The following is a 20,458-nucleotide window of genomic DNA, read 5'->3' as shown; positions in this document are numbered from 1 at the left end:
TAAATGTGAGAGTTACCACAACACGTTAATCAAAATGTTAACAATAATCATAAAAGGTAAAAAAGTTTTATTTGAAGTTCAAAATCGAAAGATGGTTAATAGTTCTTCCTAATAGTGTTGAAGCAATAATTTGCTTTGATTTAAATTCTAAGCAGTTCTGCAGAGTCAAGCTAGGACCATTGGACTATTTCTATGAAGATATCCTACTAAAATTTAAATTATTTTTATATCATATTGTGTTATGATGTTATAATCAGAAAGCCTCTGAAATCCCCCTGAAGCTCATCTGAGAGCAATTACCCAAAATGTATTTTCAAAATCTTTAGCGCCCCTGAAACGCCCCTGATAACCACGCCTCCCGAATCCCCTTAAAAAGTTCTTCGACAGACAGTTACCAGTTTTTAAATTTTTCATGTTGTTGTTTGCACAACAGCGTAATATAGCTATAATACAAAAAGTGCCATACTTAGCGGACACCCCTGTCTCACTAATCGATTTATTTCAATTCCGTTAGTTAGTTTCCCGGACATGTCAATACAAGAGGGGATGATAACTAAGCACAAGTAGTCAATGAATATTTCTGCAGTATGGTTAAAAAGAGCAGCTATTGAATAAAAGAAGGCAAAATTTCGAGAGACGAACCAGCCAAGGGCTGAAAGTCTCTCAAATAAAGATAAATCAATCAATCAAGGCAAAATTTCTGATTAAAAAATAAGTACATTCATTGCACAATCATGGGCCACCCACAATTATGGGTCGACTCCATTTGAATAGTATGGTGAACTGATTGAATATAAATTGTGGCAGAGTGATCCATAATTGTACAATGACTGTACCGTAAGAATCAACAATTATTTCAGCAACAAAACTTTAAAGAACTGCCTATAAATTTAAGAAGGAAAATTCCTAAACAAAAAAATCAAACTGCAATATAATACAACTTTAACACAACTTAAAAGAACAGCCTATAAACAAAAGAAAGAAAAAATCCTATAGACATAGCAATGGCTGAAATGCATATGATTTCTATAACAGCATTATAATCATTCTCTCAATGAACAACAACAATTGATTGATTGATTTGTCTTTATTAAAGAGATTTTCAGCCCTTGGCTGGTTCGTCTCTACACAACAACAAAGATTCATCACATATTTTTTCTTATACAGGGGGTGGTTGGGATGTTTGGAATAGGCAACTTTTTTTTTCTCACAAAAAAATTCAACATGCTGTAAATTTTCATAGAGTGCATCAAAAAATCTCAAATTTTGACTGTTTATCAACCTGTTATATGTGGGGGTCTCCAATTAGTCTAGTGGTTAAGGCTATGGATCGCCAATCCGGAGACGGCGGGTTCGATTCCCGTTCCGGTCGGGAAAATTTTCTCGACTCCCTGGGCATAGTGTATCATTGTACTTGCCTCACAATATACAAATTCATGCAATGGCAGGCAAAGAAAGCTCTTCAATTAATAACTGTGGAAGTGCTCAAAGAACACTAAGTTGAAGCGAGGCAGGCCAAGTCCCAGTGAGGACGTCGAGCCATAAAGAAGAAGAAGAAGAAGTTATATGTGCATCATTGGTACAAATTTGGGCTCGATTGAATAATTTTTCGCGAAGTTAGAATCGTTCAAGTAAAACACTATTTTTAGACAACTCATTTTTGAGCTGTCATATCTCGGAAACCAGTGAACCGAATTGAATGAATTTTTTAACGTTTATCAACAATATATTTATACTTTATACAACGTTATAAAATGTAATATTTTCTCACGGTGAATTAAGTTATACCGGGTTGAAATTTTTACCCATATAGAGGAAAATAAGTTAAATTTACAATACCACACAAAAATTACTAAATGTGTTCTTCCTTTAATCTAAATAGGCTCTAATATATCTGATTAAAGATAACTTGAGAACAGAAGTGGAAAATCTTTGGACATCAACACTAAAATTTATTGACATTGACGTAAAAAAATACATTTTTTCGAGAAAAATGCAAAAAGTGTCAATCTATGATAACTTTTCTCAACGTTCAAAAAGTATCTATGTTTTAATAGTTTGTAAAGCATTTGTATATTGTTAGTGTACGTTCAAAATTTCATTCAATTCGGTTCACTGGTTTCCGAGATATGACAGCTCAAAAATGAGTTGTCTAAAAAATAATGTTTTAACCGAACGGTTCTAACTTTGCGAAAGATTGATCAATCAAGCCCAATTTTGTACCAATGATGTACATATAATAGGTTGACAAACAGTCAAAATCTGAGATTTTTTTATGCACTCTATAGAAAGTTATAGCATGTTGAACTTTTTTGAGAGAGAAAAAAATTTGCCTATCCCAAATATTTTGGCCATCCCCTGTATATTAAGGTGAATATATGACGAAGCCACAGCCCGAATTTTCATGAGCACAAATCTGAAGAACCACGTATCGGTTTGCGATGAAAAGTTGATCGATTCGTAACCCGCTGGTGGTGACCAATCGATCTTTTCAGAGCAAACCGTCCAATGGTTCTTCAGATTTGTGCTTTTGAAAATTTTGGCTGTGGCTTCGTCATATATTCACCTTAAGTGAGACACATCAGCTGGCAACTTTGCCTACTAAAATTTTTGTTCATTGGACCTTCTTTCCTAAATCCCATGAACTGATATGTAATACACTAAAACCCCAATTTACGCTCATTGTTTTGCGTCAAACTCAATTTCTCCCCCCGATTTACGCACTAATTCCCAAATAACGCTGCCCCAATTTACGCTCCTTAGGCGTAAATTGGGGTCTTAGGTATTCGGGAACAAGTAACATGTGATACATATGATACATAGAGGTTTAGGGTAGCGGGTAGGGTAGATGGTTCGGGTAGAGGGTTCTGTTAGAGGGTAGGATAGAAGGTAGGGTAAAAGATAGGGTAGAGGGTAGGGTAGAGGGTTAGGATAGAGGGTTAGGGTAGAGGGTTAGGGTAGAGGGTAGGGTAGAGGGTTAGGTAGAGGGTAGAAGAGAAGGTAGGGTAGAGGGTTGAGTAGAAGATAGGGTAGAAGGTAGGGTAGAGGGTAGGGTTGAAGGTAAGGGTAGAGGGTAGGGTAGAGGATAGGATAGAGGGTAAGGGAAGGATTACATGAGATGAGATGAGAGTTGAGACGAGAGATGAGATGAGAGATGAGATAAGAGATGAGACGAGAGATATGATGAGAGATGAGATGTGAGATGAGATGAGAGATGTGATGAGAAATGAGAAATGAGAGATGAGATTCAATGGTTCTCAAGCTGGGGTCACGGGCCATGCTGTTTTCACAAGAACCTAAAGGCCGAGGAGACAAAGTGCATGTTTGTAAGATTCTGCGTCTCAAGGAGTATTTATTACAATATTCTGGTGTTGTAAACATCAGGGATCTGCAAACTGGAGTTACGATACATGCTAATTCCTCAAGAATCAAAATGGCGATGAGGAAGTGAAATCGGCTTTTCAAATTATGTAGATCAAGCAGCATTATATTATAGGGTTCCGGGTCATTTGGCCGAACGCCATTTGTACGAATGCTGTTTGGTCGAACTCCGTTTGGCCGAATGGGTCGTCTGGCCGAATGTCGTTTGGAGGGAAAATGCCGTTTCAGTATGTCTCAAATAAACAGCCTATGATTTATAGAAGAAAAAACTTTTGGCGGTAGTTTCAGCGCCAACTAATCAATGAATAATAAAACAAAAAAGAATAGCCTATGATTGAAAGAAGGAAATACTTCTGATGATCATATAGGCAGTTAGAATGTCAAAAACTTCCTCTGAATTCTTTCGATCATGATTAGGTCAAACGGCATTCGTGTAAACGACCCTCTCGGTCAGATGGCATTCGGACAAATGGCGTTCAGCCAAACGACATTCGGCCAAACGATATCGGCCAATTGAACTTAAACTTAAACTTTGCTCTTCTTTCTAGCACTTTCGGTTCTTGAGATATTCACGTGGAACGTGACCATAGATTGTAAACCACTGATCTTTGCAATACAACTACAATGTGATAAGTACATACTCCCTGAAGTGCAGAATGCGAAAAACCGTTTCACTTTATCCTCACACCTCTGGTTCTTGAGAAATTCGCTTGGTCCATGACCGTATGTTGGGAAGCACTGAACTTAGCAAAACTGCTAAATTATTGATTGTAATTAATTACCTATTAACCTTTTCACAGGTTAAGAACTTTGTGATATCGATCTTCTCAAACTAATTATAAAAATGAAAAAAAAAACACTCCTCCAATTTACGCACTAATTCCCAAATAGCGCTCCCTGCAAGTTACGCTCCCCCCGTTTTGAGCGTAAAATGAGGTTTAAGGAGTGTATCGTAAAGTAGTTGAAAATGTTTACAATAGCCTCAAAAATAGTTTAATACAACTTTTAAGTAATTTTCTTTTGGAGATACTGTATAAATCCTTGAAAAAAGAAATGGCTTTTATGATTTTCTAAAAATGTTCTTTTAACTGGGTTTTTAACCTATATTACTGAAGACATGTTTTCAAATTTTTGCACACCTTCTTAAAAATTGAAATTGCGAAAAAAGTTCCATAATGTTCGAAAATTGATAACTTTTTTGTGCAAATATAAAAAGCTCCAAAATCCTCATGATATGAGCCAATTATTTTTTGCAAGAAACATCTCCACTGCATTTAAGCGCAATTCTTTAAAATTAAAAAAGGCCATTTTTGAGGAACTCCTTTTTTCTATGGTCCTCCAAATCATGTTTTCGCAAATAAAAAATACATAAGATTAAAAATTCGCATTTTTTTTAAATGGTATTTTTTTTTTAATTTTATGGACGAGTAAGTTGGAGCAAAAACTGGAATTTTATGACCTATTAAGATATAAAAAGCAGAGCTTCAAAGTTTGACCAAAAAATAGACGTTTTTTGGAATGGACCATTTTGTAGATATAGGAGATTTTTCTATCGAAAATACGAATTTTGAAAGTCGGTGTTGAATGATATGTAATGTGTACCTAAATATTAACAAGCATCAATATTTTCCAGATTTTTTATCGTACAAATTTTAATCACTACTGATTTTTGAAATGTTGAAAAATCTTAACAAAATTGCATTTTGGGCAGATTTTTATTTTGTGAGGTGTTTTCATTTAACCATATTTCCAATAATACTAAACATTTTCCATTTTTTTCTAAGCTGTTCTAAACTTAACTATATTGTGAAGATTTCATAGAAGAACCGAAATGAAAAGACCAACCCAGCTTCGAGATAGAGCATCCTAAACATTTTCAACTACTTTCCGATACACTCCTTAGTGTACACGAATTGATCCTCAACTCTTTATTAGTTCACATAGTATGAAGCATCCTCGGACCCTTGTAACGTACCTGATTCCATCCAAAACGCCCGAAAACGCCCTTGCAACGCCTCTGAAAATCCTCTAAAACTTCTCTCTAAACCCCCGTAAACGCAACTGTAACGTCTCGGAAATCCCCTGACAGTCCTCTGAAACCTCCCGAAATGCCTCCGAAACCCTCGGACCTTCTGCAACGCACCAGTGACCCCCCGAAACGGCAAAAGGTTATTTTGGCCATAGCAAATTGTAAATGCTCTATAGAAAATTAAAAAGCGTTCCATAAAAATGTTTAATAATTAATTGAAAGCATTCCATACTTCCATAGAGAAGGTACCGGTAAAACATAAAATTTCCTCATTAACCCTTCAGCGCGCGCGCTGTTGTAAAAAGTACAACACTGCCAAAAAACCTCGCGTTTCGTATACAGCGTGAGCGCGGTGCAGTTTCGGTTGCTTGATGGCGCGCGTCCTGGAAGGTTAAAAGTAAAATTTCGCACCGAAAAATAAGAATATAATGCTCCATAATAAAACTCTAAAATGAAACGCAAATGGGCTTTTTTTTATTATCGTACAAATTGGGCCGGAGGGTCTCAAATTTTCATATTTTTTTTTCCACATACAAGGCTCATGGATATATGAACAAAAAAAAATGAGAAAAAATCAGGTTCGCTTATTTTCCCGGAAAACTCAGGTGGAATTTTTTTGTTTCCACTGACACAACTTACTTTGAAAAATCATAACTCAAGAACAAATTATCGTAAAAAACTAAGTTTTTTTTTTGAAAATGAAAGCAAGCTTTCTCATAAATCCAAAAATATATGAATTAGTAAAAGTTTCCCACAAAATTTTCCACCTTTGAGAAAATTCACAAAGAAAGCCGGAAAAACTATGCCCGAAGCTTTGATAAGCTTTGATCGCTGAAATTTTAGAAATGCACTTTTTTTATCTTTCTTGAGTTATAGCCAATTTTGTGAACAATGACCATGTACGCATATATTATATGGTCATTTTTACAAAATTGGCCACAACTCAGGAGCAAAAGAAAAGTGCATTCCAAATATTTCAGCGATCGAAACTATCTTTTGAAAAATATTTTTTGAAAATTTTCCACGATTTCTGGCATAGTTTTTTCGGCTTTTCTTTAAACTTTTTCCACTTCATATTTATTTTTGGATTCCTGAGGAAATTTGCTTTCATTTTCACTAAAAAGTTTGTTTCTATGATGCTTTGTTCTTGAGTTATGATTTTTCAAAAAAAAAACGGCTTATATGGCACATTTGGACATTTTTCAACAAAATTGGTCATATCTCAAAAACGAAAAAAAGTGCATTCCAAAAGTTTCAGCGAATCAAGCTTATAAAATAACCGAAAATATTCTTTTTCGTAATTTTTTTTTTTTTTTGAAAATTTTCCACGAGTTGGGGCATAGTAATTTTTTTTACAAATTTTCTCAATTGTTGAAAATTTTGAGGAAAACTTTATCTACTTCAATTTATTTTGATTTCTGAGAAAATTTACATTTATTTTGCAATAAAAATCTATTTTTCTACGATACTTCGTTCTTGAGTTATGATTTTTCAAAGTAAGTAGTGTCAGGGGCAAACAAAAAATTCCCAACTGAGTTAACTGTGGATGTTGCCGCTGGGCACACTGCTCAAAGCCATCTGTTAGATGTGTGACAACTACTTTGCGAGGTGGTTCTGTCATGTGTGGAAATAGCTGTGTCATGCGAAAGAAGACGAAATTATTGTGAAAAGAACAAATTATTTGCTACAAAGTGCGCTCTGATTAGTTAAACCCTTTTACTAGTAATTGCATTATTCTACATTTATTTTCCTATTTAAAGTGCTCAAACTTTATGTTATTACTAAATCCGAATCGGTAAACAGTTAAAAGTAGGTTAAATTTCTATATTTCGTCTAAAATGATTATAAGTTATTTCCATTTGCAGTTGAACTGTGTTGATATACATATTTTGTTGTGCAGAAGGCAGAATTGTGGAGATGAGATAGAACACCGATAGTGTAAGATTAACAATTATAATCTGTTGAAATGATTAACTAATAAACCTATTTTTCAGTTAAAAACTGCATCGAAACGCATCCATAGTGTGAGTGCTGCTATAAATCCGGCGATCACTATTTCCCCTCTCTGGCCCCGCAACAGTGGAAGTGCTCTAAGAACACTTAGTTCAAGAGAGCCAGGTCAACTTTCTGTGCGAAGGTCGAGCCATTAAGAAGCAGAAGAGGAAGAAGAAGAAGAAAAAGAAGAAGAAGAAGAAGAAGAAGAAGAAGAAGAAGAAGAAGAGGAATAAGAAGAAGAAGAAGAAGAAGAAGAAGAAGAAGAAGAAGAAGAAGAAGAAGAAGAAGAAGAAGAAGATAAGCTGTTATCCTTCACAAAATCCAGTAAAATCACATTCAAATTAATATATATTTCAAGTCAAAAATGGCAAATTTATACATGTTTTGAGCTGAAAATGCGCTGTGTTCACTTAAAATGCAACGGTAGAGGGTTGGCGGTATACGTTCAACGTATTTCAACATGCAGACAGTCTTCTATGTAATTGACTCCCATCACGCTTCACGTCTGCGGAGGAAAAAAAAAAGAACCGGATGACATAAACAGGATACGGTCTCCACGTTGCATAATGGGAAAATGATTAACCCGCCCCGAGGCGAGGCGACAGATGCGTCTTTGGCAGGGCCGAATTTACAAATGTGGGGGCCCGGGGCCACAGTGTTGTGGGGGTCCTCTTTTTAGAGGATATTTTTTTATTGTAGAAAAAAACAGAAAATATGAAAGGCATACACTATAATCTAAGCATAACAGAGATCCAGATATGAAAATCTAGTCTGAAGACGATTGTAAAAGAAATTGTATCCAGTGAATAACGCTTTATCCGAGAGTGTTCATAGTATTAGATTCCATAGATCAAGTCGAAATTCATGAGAAAGTCCTTTAAGAAATTTAAAAATAGATTTTATAGGAGGCATTTTCGATAAATTTCAAATAAAATTTATAGCGCTTTCTTTGGGGCCGTTATTGCAAAAGCTCCAAATAGAATTTCTTGCGGAATCATTGATGAAATCTATAGAGTTGCTGATCGATAATCAGATTTCTTTTTTGTGGAACTTAAGCATAAACATTTCTAACGTGACTTCGAGATGAGTTTCTGGTGAACGCGCAGAATAACTATTAAGAACTCTTTGTGAAACTTCAAGAGGCAAAAAATCCATAATGGTATTTTTAGCGGAAATTCTACTAAAAGCTGCTGAAGAAATTTCATGTGAAATCCATAATGAGTTCCTGATGGAATTTCTGTTTTATTTTGAATAGACTTATAAGTAAAATTTCGTAATAATCTTTGGCGGACGAATTTTTAGCCAATATAATCAAAAATAGTTTGCGAAACTTTAAATATTTTAGGATTTTTTCAAGAATTTCTCCACAAATATCTACTGGAATTTGCATGAGGAACCTATGGATTTGTTAAGAGTTCGCCTTAAATGTCACATTCAAGTCAGGAAAAAAATCATCATGGATTTAATCATATTTAAGAAAATCGGCACAGATCTTTGCAGAAAAAAATAAAAATCCGCCTAAAATTATTGCTAGTTCCTTCAAAGAAATGTTTCAACAATTCTGGGATCCGATTTGAATAATTTATAAGTTTGGTAAGCGGAATCAAACTCTACAATTCTAAAAACTTTTCTTTATTCTGATAGAAACACTTGCAAATCTTCAAAGAACTATGTAGGAAATGTTTAAAAATAACACCAATAATTTTCGACAGAAATAAACACGAATTTTCAGTAGAAACTTTTCGACTCTCTACTCCATAGAGTTTAAGATTTCATCCAGAATTCAGGTTGAAGATTTTCTCATGTATTTCCGGTGTGCAATTCACAAGAGTGATCAATTCAAACCATAAAAATCTTAACAACTTTCAGAGGAAGTTTTAAATTTTATAAAAAGGCAGATATCTGCTTCTTTCTAATTTGAAGAACAATATTTCTCACACATCTTGAGAGTAGAAGTACCTGTGATAAAAATTAAATCTAGATGTTTCTAGCGCTACTTTTTTTCGATTCCCATTTGAAGTTAGATTTTGTGGGGGCCCCTAAAATGTGGGGGCCCGGGGCCATGGCCCCCCTGGCCCCCCCTTAAATCCGGCCCTGAGTCTTTGCGTTATTTAATATCTACCCTGACGTGTGCTGCATAGTTGTCTTATGTTTTATGGCAATCCCAATTAACATAGGACAACTATGCTGCACACGGCAGCACCGCTTTCTTGAGCTTGACAATGACAATTGATCAGCATCTATTGAGCGCCAGTCAAGCGGTCGGATCAGGGGAATTAATTCATTGATGAAAGGATTACCTACTTCATATCGCAGACGCAATTGTTGAATAGGAATTGAGTGTTGGTATTTGACGCACAGTCGTGTGGAATACTATAGCGTAGCCCAATAAGTGGGACATGTCTTATTTATCGAAATGTTCACATGCTTGATTTCATCGAATAACTATGAGAATCCATTATAATTCCGATTCATTCGACATGAATTGAGCTTTCCACCTTCGTTATAAATTCCGCAAGCCGTCCCCCCATAATTGAATAAATAAGTTTGGAAAATTTTAACTAAGTAAACGTAATTTCCTCATCTGCATCAGTTTATGCCACAAACCCGAAGAGCTTCCCTCGTCCCCGATGCGGCACGTATTCACCACGTGTGCTGTGCTAGTAACAATATGGTCCTCCTTGCTGCTTGCTTGAAGACATTTTGCGCCCCTTTGGTTGAGCTCCGGCGAACGTCACACAGTCTTTGGCATAACTTTTGCGTCATGCATGAACAAACTTTACTTGCAGCAGTGCATTGCCGTTGCCGCTGTCGTCGCCGCCACCGTCAAAGCAAGTGGTTTGGTGTGAAAAGCTCTCGCTTACGCCACGTTAGGTAATCCTTGGCGTTGGCTGGCTGGTTGCTGGGTACACACACACATCGTATGCTGAAGATTAGCTCCTGGCGGGGTTGAAGCGATGTACCCACGGTAATGAACGACCACAACCAGACCACCCAAGACGTGGGGAGACACGTAACATTCTTATGAGATCATTTTTTCCGTTGCTTCATGACATTTACTTTGAGATGGCTTTTGAGCTTGTTTCCCGGTATAGACAAAGCTGTTCTTTACCGACTTTTTTCCAGATTATAGGCTGCTGCATACAAACTAATGGGCTTCGTCTTTAAAGCTTTAAATTTAAAGCCATAATGAGAAGCTATCATATGATACAGCTAAAATTTGAAATATCATCTTACATTTCTATCGTTTATCCTTTTAAATACCATTTATACGCTCCGCTTATGCATGACATTCTCAATCTTAAGCCAAGTAGCAAGTCGCTTTTTGGTCTATATATTGCTATTCCTGAATCCTTTCATCTGGATTTCTTACCGAATATCTTACGGACATTCCAAGGAAACTCCAGGGAGCCCCACGGGGCCGGGCTTCACGGGATCTCATGGGTGTTTCAGACGGATTCAGCTTTTTAGAGTAATGCGGTTTCAGGGTTGTTTCTGAGGTATTGTAGGGGGTTTTAGGAGCGTTCCAAGACTCCAAGGTGTTTCAGGGACGTTCTAGAGAGTTTCGTGGGCGTTCCTGGGGATTCTAGAGAGTTTTATAGAATGGATTGAGAGGGTTCGACTGAATGGGATAATTATGCTACGGAAACGGCTAAGCAGTCTCGAGGAAATCAAACGGTTCTATTTGGTTTTAGCCAACGTTTCGACCACTTCAGTAGTTTCATAGATGTTCCAAGAGGTTTTAGGGGGTCCCGAAGTTCCCAAGATTTTCAGGGGTTTTCCTGGAGTTTTCAGAGGGCTTTGGGAGCGTTCTATAGGGTTTCAGGGATATCCCAGGGTATTTTGGGGAGTTTAAAGGCCAAGAGGCGTTCCAAGGATGTTTCCCAAGTAACACACTTGTCACAGAAGAGTCACGGCGGCGCAGGTTTTTGTTGTGCAGAAGTCACTGTGACTTACTTCTAGCAAGTAAGTGTTTATTTGTTAGAAGTAAGTCACAGTGACTTCTGCGTAACAAAAACCTGCGCCGCCGTGACTCTTCGGTGACAAGTGTGTTACTTGGGTTCAGAGATGTTCCAGTTTGTTCCAGTGGGTTTTTAGAAGTGTTCCAGGGGTTTTCAAGGGGTTTCAGGTATTTTATAAGCATGCCAAGATTTTTCAAGGGGTTTCAGAAGCGTTTCACGAAGTTTAAGGGGGATCCAAGAGGGTTCTGGGGTTGTTGCATGAGGTTTCATTCAGGGGTGTTTCATGGTCTTTCAGGAGCGTTCCAAACCTTTTTCGCAAGTTTCAGGCATTCTCAATTGCAATATTTTGGCATCAAATAAAAGCTTACTGTTACATCTAACTCATCCAAGTGAATAGTTAGAATTTGGTAACAATTTTTAGTTACCGGTGCAGATGACTACAAAAATCAGTCTGGTCCTCGGGCCGTATCAATTTTTTGACTGAATACGGTAGTAAAGTAGATAAGTTAAATTTCAGTTTCAACACTTGTTTCCATTAACCCTAACACCAGGTTTTAGTTGAAGCTCAAGGATCTTATATTTGACAATTATCACGAACGCACGGACCAAAACTGTATAGAACAAGCAAAAAAGGTTTGGTAGCCCTGTTCTAGGTGGTTTTAGGGGCTTCAAAGGCATTGCATACCGTTTCAGACACGTTACAGTGGGTTCCAGGGAGTTGCAGGAGCGTTACAAGGGTTTTTATGGAATTTCAAAGGAGTGTCTGGGGATATCCCTGATACCATTTGAAACCCTAAAATCCCTTGAAATCCATCTCAAAACCCGTGAAACTTCCTTTAAATATTTTTAACCACTCCCTGAATCCCTTTGGAACTCCTCAGGAGCGCTCTTGAAATCCCTTGAAAACCTTGAATTCCTCTGAAACATCCCTGAAATCCCCTTACAAGCCCTAAGAAACCTCCAGGATACCCAACAACATCTCTGAAAGCTATCTGAAACTTTCATGGAACTTGAAAGTGAAAATCAGATTTTTAACAGATAATTCAAAATTTCGTCTACCAGAATTGTTGAGTGGTTCAATTAGAGAGAATCAGTCAACTTTGAGGAAGAGCCAGCTCAAGTATAGTTCAACATTTGGGTTCCCGACATCCGATACAAATGTTGAAATTTAAGGGAATTTAAATTCAATGGGAATTACAAGTAATCTACAACAGTTGGCAACTGCAATTGCTTTAAAAACATCTCATGAACCCTTAAATAAATTTCGTAAAAAAAAACTCATCAAGAACTCACTTCAAAGTCTCGACTCTTTGCCAACTTAGAAATTTTATGAATTTCAAATAACTCAACGTACATATGTACACCCAAGTAACACACTTGTCACGGAAGAGTCACGGCGGCGCAGGTTTTTGTTGCGCAGAAGTCATTGTGACTTACTTCTAACAAATAAATACTTACTTGCTAGAAGTAAGTCACAGTGACTTCAGCGCAGCAAAAACCTGCGCCGCCGTGACTCTTCTGTGATAAGTGTGTTACTTGGGCAGATGGGTAAATTATTGGTTAAATTGGAAAAAAAAATCCACAGCTCAGGTGAGATTTGAACTCACGACCCTTATTCGCTAGACAAGTGCTTTACCAACTAAGCTACCGAGCCAATTAATGACCCGGCAACTTAGTTGTCATAAGGTTCAATTCTAATCTCATCGATCTATTTCATCTTCCCCTAAACCGCAAATATAACCATCTCTGTTGTACATATGTACGAAGAGCGAAAGCGATTTGTTTATTGTTTGAAACTGTTTGCCTATCGTACAGGCAACGCTTCCTCAACCACTTGTAGAGGAAGAACAATGCTACCTGGAAGGTGATCAAACGCGTCGTTCGCATTCTATTCGATACGACGGATAACTACGTAGAGGTAGATGCTCGAAAACGACTCACTACCTCTAACTGGCCGGGTCATTAATTGGCTCGGTAGCTTAGTTGGTAAAGTACTTGTCTAGCGAATTGAGTTATTTGAAATTCATAATTTGACCACACGGATTGGTATTACCGAAAATTTGCACTTCAAGTGAGTCGTTAGAAATTTTAATTTTAGTTTCTGAGAAAGTTTTTTATCGGAGATTTGTTTGTCAATTCAACAGAGCTTCTACTAAAGTATCTCAAAAAATTTCCTTCGAAGTTTTCCGTCAAATTTCTAAAAATTGCCATGAGATCATGAAATTGTTCTACCGTGAATCAAGATTTTTTATCGAAAGATCCTATAAATCTTAGGGAAGTCTTTTCAAGGTTCTCTGAGATTGTATGAATGTTTATCTAAGAGCATTTTTTTGGTAGTTACTTTTTCTAATATCTTTGAAAGTTTCGTAAGTTTGTAAGTTTTTTCAAAATTCCTTTGGAAATTTATTTGGTAATTAATTTAGAAAATTCCTTCGCAAATATGTACTGCATTTTTAGGCAAAGGATATGCAATGGAAAATCATATGGCAATTTTTTGACGAATTTTCTTTATATTTTTGGAAATTTTGGTGAAATTTTCTCGAGTGTCTACTTTTAGAATTTCTTGGAGTTCTTTTGGATTTTTTTTTATCATTTGTTTATTAAATACTTTACCAATTTCTATAGGAATTACTCAGACAATTCCTTTGAAAATTCTGTGTATCTATCATATCTTTGGGAATTCCTTAACCCTAGTAGCATATTGGGCTCAATACGACCCAGACAGGCTCGCTGAAAGTAGATTACGCTATCGTGTTGCGGCTAGCCTAACATCTTTGGGCGGTTAAGCAAATATTTTATGCTCCATCGGAAATTTCTTTAGGACTTTCTCAGGCTGGAAATTTGCTCGACAATTCATTTGGAATTTTATTCTACAACTCATTTGAATATTTCTATGTAAATATTTCGAAAATTCTTCAGGAAATTTCGTCATATTTTTCTTTGAGGCACAAATTTCCCAGAAGCGCGGAAAACGTGCCACCCGAGCCGATGTTCTGATACCATATTTTTCTTCGTGAACTGATTTGGAAATTTCTCAAAAACTATCTTTGTAAATCCTTCCGCCAGTTTCAATTCCTTCTGAAATTCCTGAAGAAATTCTACCGAGTAATTTCTTTGAGAATTTCATGAAGAATGTCTATAAAAATTCCTTCGGCAATTTTTAAACGTTCCGTTAAAATTCGTTAAGAGATTTCTTCGGCGATTTCTTTGCAATTGCTTCGACCATTTTTTGATGAGTTTATTTGGAAGTACGTTTGTAAATTAAATTGCTATTTTTTTTTTGAATTCCTCCTTTGGAAATTGTTTAGGCCATAGGTTCCCAAACTTTCAGGTCGCGCGACCCCCTTTTGCCAGCAGATGTAGTTTTCGCGACCCCCCCATAGAAATTCCCTCATTTGTTGTCTGTTACAGTCGAATATTTTACTGTCTCTCGCGACTCCCTGGATGAAGGCCGGCGACCCCCCTGGGGGGTCGCGACCCACAGTTTGGGAAACTATGGTTTAGGCATTTTTTTTTTTGGGCATTTGATTTGGTAATTGATATGGAAATTTAATTATGGAATACTGGTAATTCTTTTAGCAAATCCTCTGGCAATAAATTTCGCATTTTCACCGGCTGGCAATTTATTTTGGAAATTGTGTTGAAATTATCATGGCCATTTAATTTTGGAAATTATCTAGAAATTTCTTTGGAAACTCGTTACGTAGTTCCTTTCGAATTTTCTTTGGCATTTTTTTAACTGCCCAGCAAACACATGATTGCATATGCTGTGTGTTGAGTAGTATGCTAAAGTGGAGGTGAAATGCGGTCACTTAACATGCGGTTGAATGGAAGCAAACAACTTCATGTTGTTTGGGTGATCCCGAGCAGAAGGGAATACCGACAGTATAATAAAATGTGTTATTTTAACAAAATAACTGAGTAACGCAAAGAGTTATATTCATGTTATTAGCATAACATACCATGTTATAAACTTATCTGTCATAAGCGGCAAAATAACAAAAATCATAACAAAAAAATGTTCCTGGAAGACTAGTTAAATAACAGGGTTTGTTAGTTTCATAACAACTTAATAACAGTGAATTTATACAATGTTTCAATAACAAATTTTGAAGTTAAAAAGTTATGGATGCAAAATGAGTTATAATATCAGAATCAAAACATTTTTTTTATCCTCGCAAGGTAGGTATGTAACTACATAAGTTCTAAACTAAGTTCGAACTAAATAGATATAAATATTACAAGTAATTCTTAGTTCCGTGCCAAAAGTTCAGCATAACCGATTCATAGACACCGAAGATATGGCTCATAGACTCCAAACATGGCTTTTTGTATGGAAATCAGCAAATGTTAACTTTTTCATTTCTAATGCTGTGAATCTCTCATGGTGTAGTTGTGATTGCAAAACTTTATTGTTGTGCTATTGATTATCAAACAATGATGCACTCTCAATAGTACAATAATAACAGAACTTGTTCTGCAACAAAACATCTTATTGAAATGCTATTTAAAGAAAATATACCAATATCAGGGTCAAAACAAAATAAGATTGCCCAGCAAAACCTGTTATGGAAAAATTATGCCTTAATAAGTTAATAATAACAAACCAGGTTTTTTGATTCAGTTGTTATTATTTTGATATTCTCCTCTGCACGGGATTTCTCAGAAAAATTACTCCGGAAATTCCTTTGCAAATTGGTTTGTGAATGTTCGGAGAATTTTATTGCAAATGTCTTTGGAAATTCCCTCGGCAATTTTTAAAGAATTCCTTTGGCACTTAATTTTGGCAAATCCTTTCAGAATGGGTTCCTTAATACATTCGGAAATTCCATCAGCTATTCATTTGGAATTTCTTATGCAACTGTTCGCCAAACTTATTTGAATATTTCTTAGAAAATTCATGCGAAAATTCGGTAATTCTTTTGGAGATTGATTTCAAAACTCGCTTTTAATTTTTTTTTTCTGAAGTTCCTTCGGTTTTTAAAGGAGTTTATCAGGATCCTCAAAATGCTTCAAAAATAAAAAAAAATCGACTTGTCATTTCTTGAGCAATTCTTTTAGAGATTTCTTATTTGTTTTTTTTAGTTTTCATGTTATTTTTACATCTCTTCGGCAATTTCATGCTGATTCCTAAATTCCCAAATTTTATTAAAAATATTAATCTTTAAGAATTTTAATTTGGCCATTTTTCCAAAATTGGCAATTAAAAATTCCTTCGGCTATCGCTTTGAATTTATTCGGAAATTGAATTTCCGGTCTTCAAGGTGCAGCCCCGCGCGGATGTGTAGCCGTGCTCACACTCTCCAATGAACATTAGCTTCGAGTTCACGCATGCACACGTCGGGATGAACATGCACTCGAGCTCAAGCTCAATGCTCATGTTTTGCACCGCGCTCGCAGCGGCGCTCACAGCCGCGCTGAAAACATCGGTGTTTGCAGCTTCGCACTCGTTTCGGTTTTGCACTGCGGTCAAGCTGGGTAAGCTGAGAAATAAATGTTCTAACGGTTCAATGCCACATTTGCAGTTGCTGTCGTCACAGTTGTTGATGGCGTGATTCACCGGTGATGATAAATTCTTTTTTTTTTCTGGTCCACTTCGATTAACGTTGAACCATTCGTCATTGAAATCATCGTCATCATCAAACATTTAAAAGCAGTTTTTTCGTTCAAATCAAACATTTTTGCAACGAAAATGGATTCACTGTGTTCCACATGAGGAATATAATACTGTGAATACATTTTCGTGGTCGTTATTTTAATTGACAGCGAAAAAACTGCTTTTCTATTTCCGAAAAATGATGACGGATGCTTGAGCCTTAAGTATGGGTTGTTTTTTATATTTAATAAACACATTGCTGGTCGCCATGACGTATTTTAGGCCTCCAAAGGGCGGCTGGGTTAAAATATTGTAAGTTTTTCAGTTGGGTCAAAAAAAGCTTCCGAATTAAATTTTTATATTAAGCAACATTTGTAGTGCTGAAGGTCGCTGTCGATAGTACGTACTAGAGTTGTTTTAGGAAAATTACAATTTGTCGCATCAACTCGGGAACATTTCGTTTTTTTTTTTTTGAATTTTTATTTACGTGCATTTTACCTTAGGCTAATTGTACACTTACGGAACATTTCGGTCCTTCTTAGCGTTCCAAAATAACCGTGGGGGAGGGGCGTTCATAAAGCACGTAAACTTCTAGATAAGAGGGGAGGGACAGGGGACTAGCCAAAGTATACGCTTAATTCAAAAAAAAAATTCAAGTGTTTGTGTGATCAAAAGTCGACGGGGGGAGCAGGGGTTTCTGAAATCACCAACCTGCAAAACATGAGTGTAAATTTTTATGTCTTCACGGTCCGCATGATGATTTGTATGGGTTACCGTTGGGGAAAATGTTGGTAAAAATGAAGAAAAGTCAAATTTTAACCACAAGATGAAACATGAACCATGTTGATCTCTCCAAATCAAATACGTATCCTCTGGCGTCACTCGCTAGCATAGCGCGGTCATCAAAAGTACGTGTTGAAGGTAATTGTTGCAGTGATTGTGGTCTACAAAAGACTGTAGACGACAGTAAAAACGGAACTGGTTAGCACAGCATGAATCATAACACCTAGCTTTGATTAGCTGTCAACGGGGCTGTCCATAAACCACGTGGTCATTTTTTTGGGACTTTCCAAATAAACATTCTGGAGGAGTTCCCGGATGAATCCCTGGTGTAACTCATAGAAGAATCATTGGTGGATTTGCTATTGAAATCTCTGAAGAAATCCCTATCAGGATTATAGATGAAATTGCTTGGATGTGCTCCTTCAATTCCAAGAGAAGTCCTAGAAGAAATGGATTGCAAATTGTAGCATGATTCCCAGTGATATTGAAGCAAAGAATCTCTGTAGGAATCTCGGATGAAATCATAACTTGAAAAAAATCTCTGGAACGAAGAAGCAATTTTTTTTGGGACTACATTAACTTACAGAAATGATTTCATCCCAGCGTCACATGTTTGGGGATGTCTTACTTAAAATTTACTTAAAAAAATACACAACTTTGGCAACCAGTTTCACTGCAATTACCATGAGTAGCAGTTTTAGCAGTAATCATATCACTCCGTCATGGGGTGACATTTTTTCGAGAATTAGCAAAGAGCACTAGGATGTAACATTTTATTACAGATCTGTTTCTCTAGGCGGCTATTTCGCGCGTACGAATGCGGCCGCATGCGGGTAAAAGCATTGTGGATTTACTATCTACTGGCTATTCCACCGGTCACTTCAGTAGGGCCTTAAAAATGAGCTTTAACATTTTTTGTTGCGCGATTATTTGTTGACACCAGCTACTCAATAACGTTATTTTTCGAAAATTAAGTTGACTTTAATATTATAAGAATCGAAATAAAATCTACTTTGGCGACTACTTTTGGTCGCAGTCAAAGATACGCGCGAGGTAGTCGCCTAAGGCAACAGACCTGGTTTTCAAATTTTCCATCAAAGTGTTCTTTGATATTTCATGAAAAAAGTTCACCACGTGGCCGGATAATGTGATAACTGCTGTGATTACACGTGGTATTTGCACCGCGATTGAATTTCCAAGACCTGGAAAAGTAGTCGCCATAAATGTGTTTTTCATGCAACGCACAATATGAAAACGGCTTGTTTGGAACGGTTGCTTAAGGCGAAACTGGTTCCATTTTTTTTACATTTTTGTTTTTTTATGTTTAATGAAATAACGAAGCAATATTATCAAAATCGGTTTTCGTACACATGTACAGTAAGGATCAAGGTATCTCCTGAAATTTTTTCGTCGTGGAGAATGTTTTTCGTTGCTGCAAAAACAATTTTTAAACAAAATTTCACAAAAAAAGGTTGATCCATACTCTACATGTCCAGAGGTGGGCACATTTGCCGTTAACCGTTAACGCATTTTAGATGAACATTTGCCTCTATTTCCATAAAGGCCACTTCAAAGTTCTCTATCAATGTTCTCCAATCTGCAAGTTAGGTATACCTTTCTATTGAAATGAAAAAAGTTCAATTTGAAGTTTGAAGTTTTTGAGTTATTGCAATCTAACGGTTTACGAATAGTTGTTGTTAACCGTTAACCGTTAAATTGCGTTCACCTTTCAATAACTCGAAAGCCCTAAAATCGAACTTTTTCCACTTCAATAGAAAGGTACACCTTACTTTCTTACCAAATTGAAGAACATTAATAGTAAACTTTTAAGAGGCAAATGTTCGTCCAAAATGCGTTAACGGTTAACGATAAGTGAGCCCACCTCTGTACATGTGTACGAAACCCGATTTTGAAAAAAATATTGCTTCGTTATGTAATAAAAAATCAAAAATCAAAAAAATGAAGGCATGGAAGCATGTCTGTTTCGCCTTAAGTACAAGTTTATTTTGATTAACATATTAACCACTTGAAATGAGACCAACAAGCAACGTTTGACTTCAAACGATATTGTTTTTAAAAAAGTGTTGGATGGTTAGGCGTAGAAATGTGTTACTTTGTTAAATTATTTAGCCGTTTTCAAGTAACGCGAAATTTGTGCGTTACGTAATGTACATATGACGCCAAAAGATATTAACTGAACTAATTTTAATTATAAAATGGCAATGCAAACTAGAACACTTTTTTTTTCTCTTGCTCAAAATTGATTGGGTAAAATCGGATAAAAAAGCCAGCAAAACCGGGAGTAGACTAAATCGGGGATTTACAAAATCTGGTCACCACTGTATGACACTGCGATCGAAGATCTTATCTATTTTTCTGATGCATACGAAAACACTTGGGATGTGATATTCATATAGATATGATTTAAAAGCTTAACCCTCATGCGATCGCGGTGTTGTATTTTGTACAACAAATTGAAAAAAATCTCGCTTTTTGCACTCACCTAACAGTGGTGGCCAGCCGCGCGAGTTACGGAAGGATAAGTTAATTAATTAGGGGGACATTTAGCCACAGCTATGAAAGCCTGGGAATTCAGCCTCATTGAACTGGCTGAGAAGCAGGCCTTGTTCCAGCAGATACGTTAAAAAAAGAATTCCGGCTACTACCAACAATAATCAGAATAATCTCAAAATGAACCATACGGATCCTAAC

At 36.6% G+C, this 20,458-nt stretch overlaps 1 protein-coding gene across 2 annotated transcripts in view; it reads left to right on the top strand.

Annotated features, from left to right (window-relative positions):
* Window positions 1–20,458, top strand: part of LOC109412774 (tachykinin-like peptides receptor 99D) — a 670,157-nt gene that overhangs the window by 372,626 nt on the left and 277,073 nt on the right. The window lies entirely within an intron of this gene.

Source organism: Aedes albopictus, chromosome 3 (genome assembly GCF_035046485.1).
Source record: "Aedes albopictus strain Foshan chromosome 3, AalbF5, whole genome shotgun sequence".
NCBI lineage: Eukaryota > Metazoa > Arthropoda > Insecta > Diptera > Culicidae > Aedes > Aedes albopictus.
The sequence above is the reverse complement of the archived record's forward strand: the minus strand, read 5'-3'. Positions and strand labels throughout refer to the sequence as shown.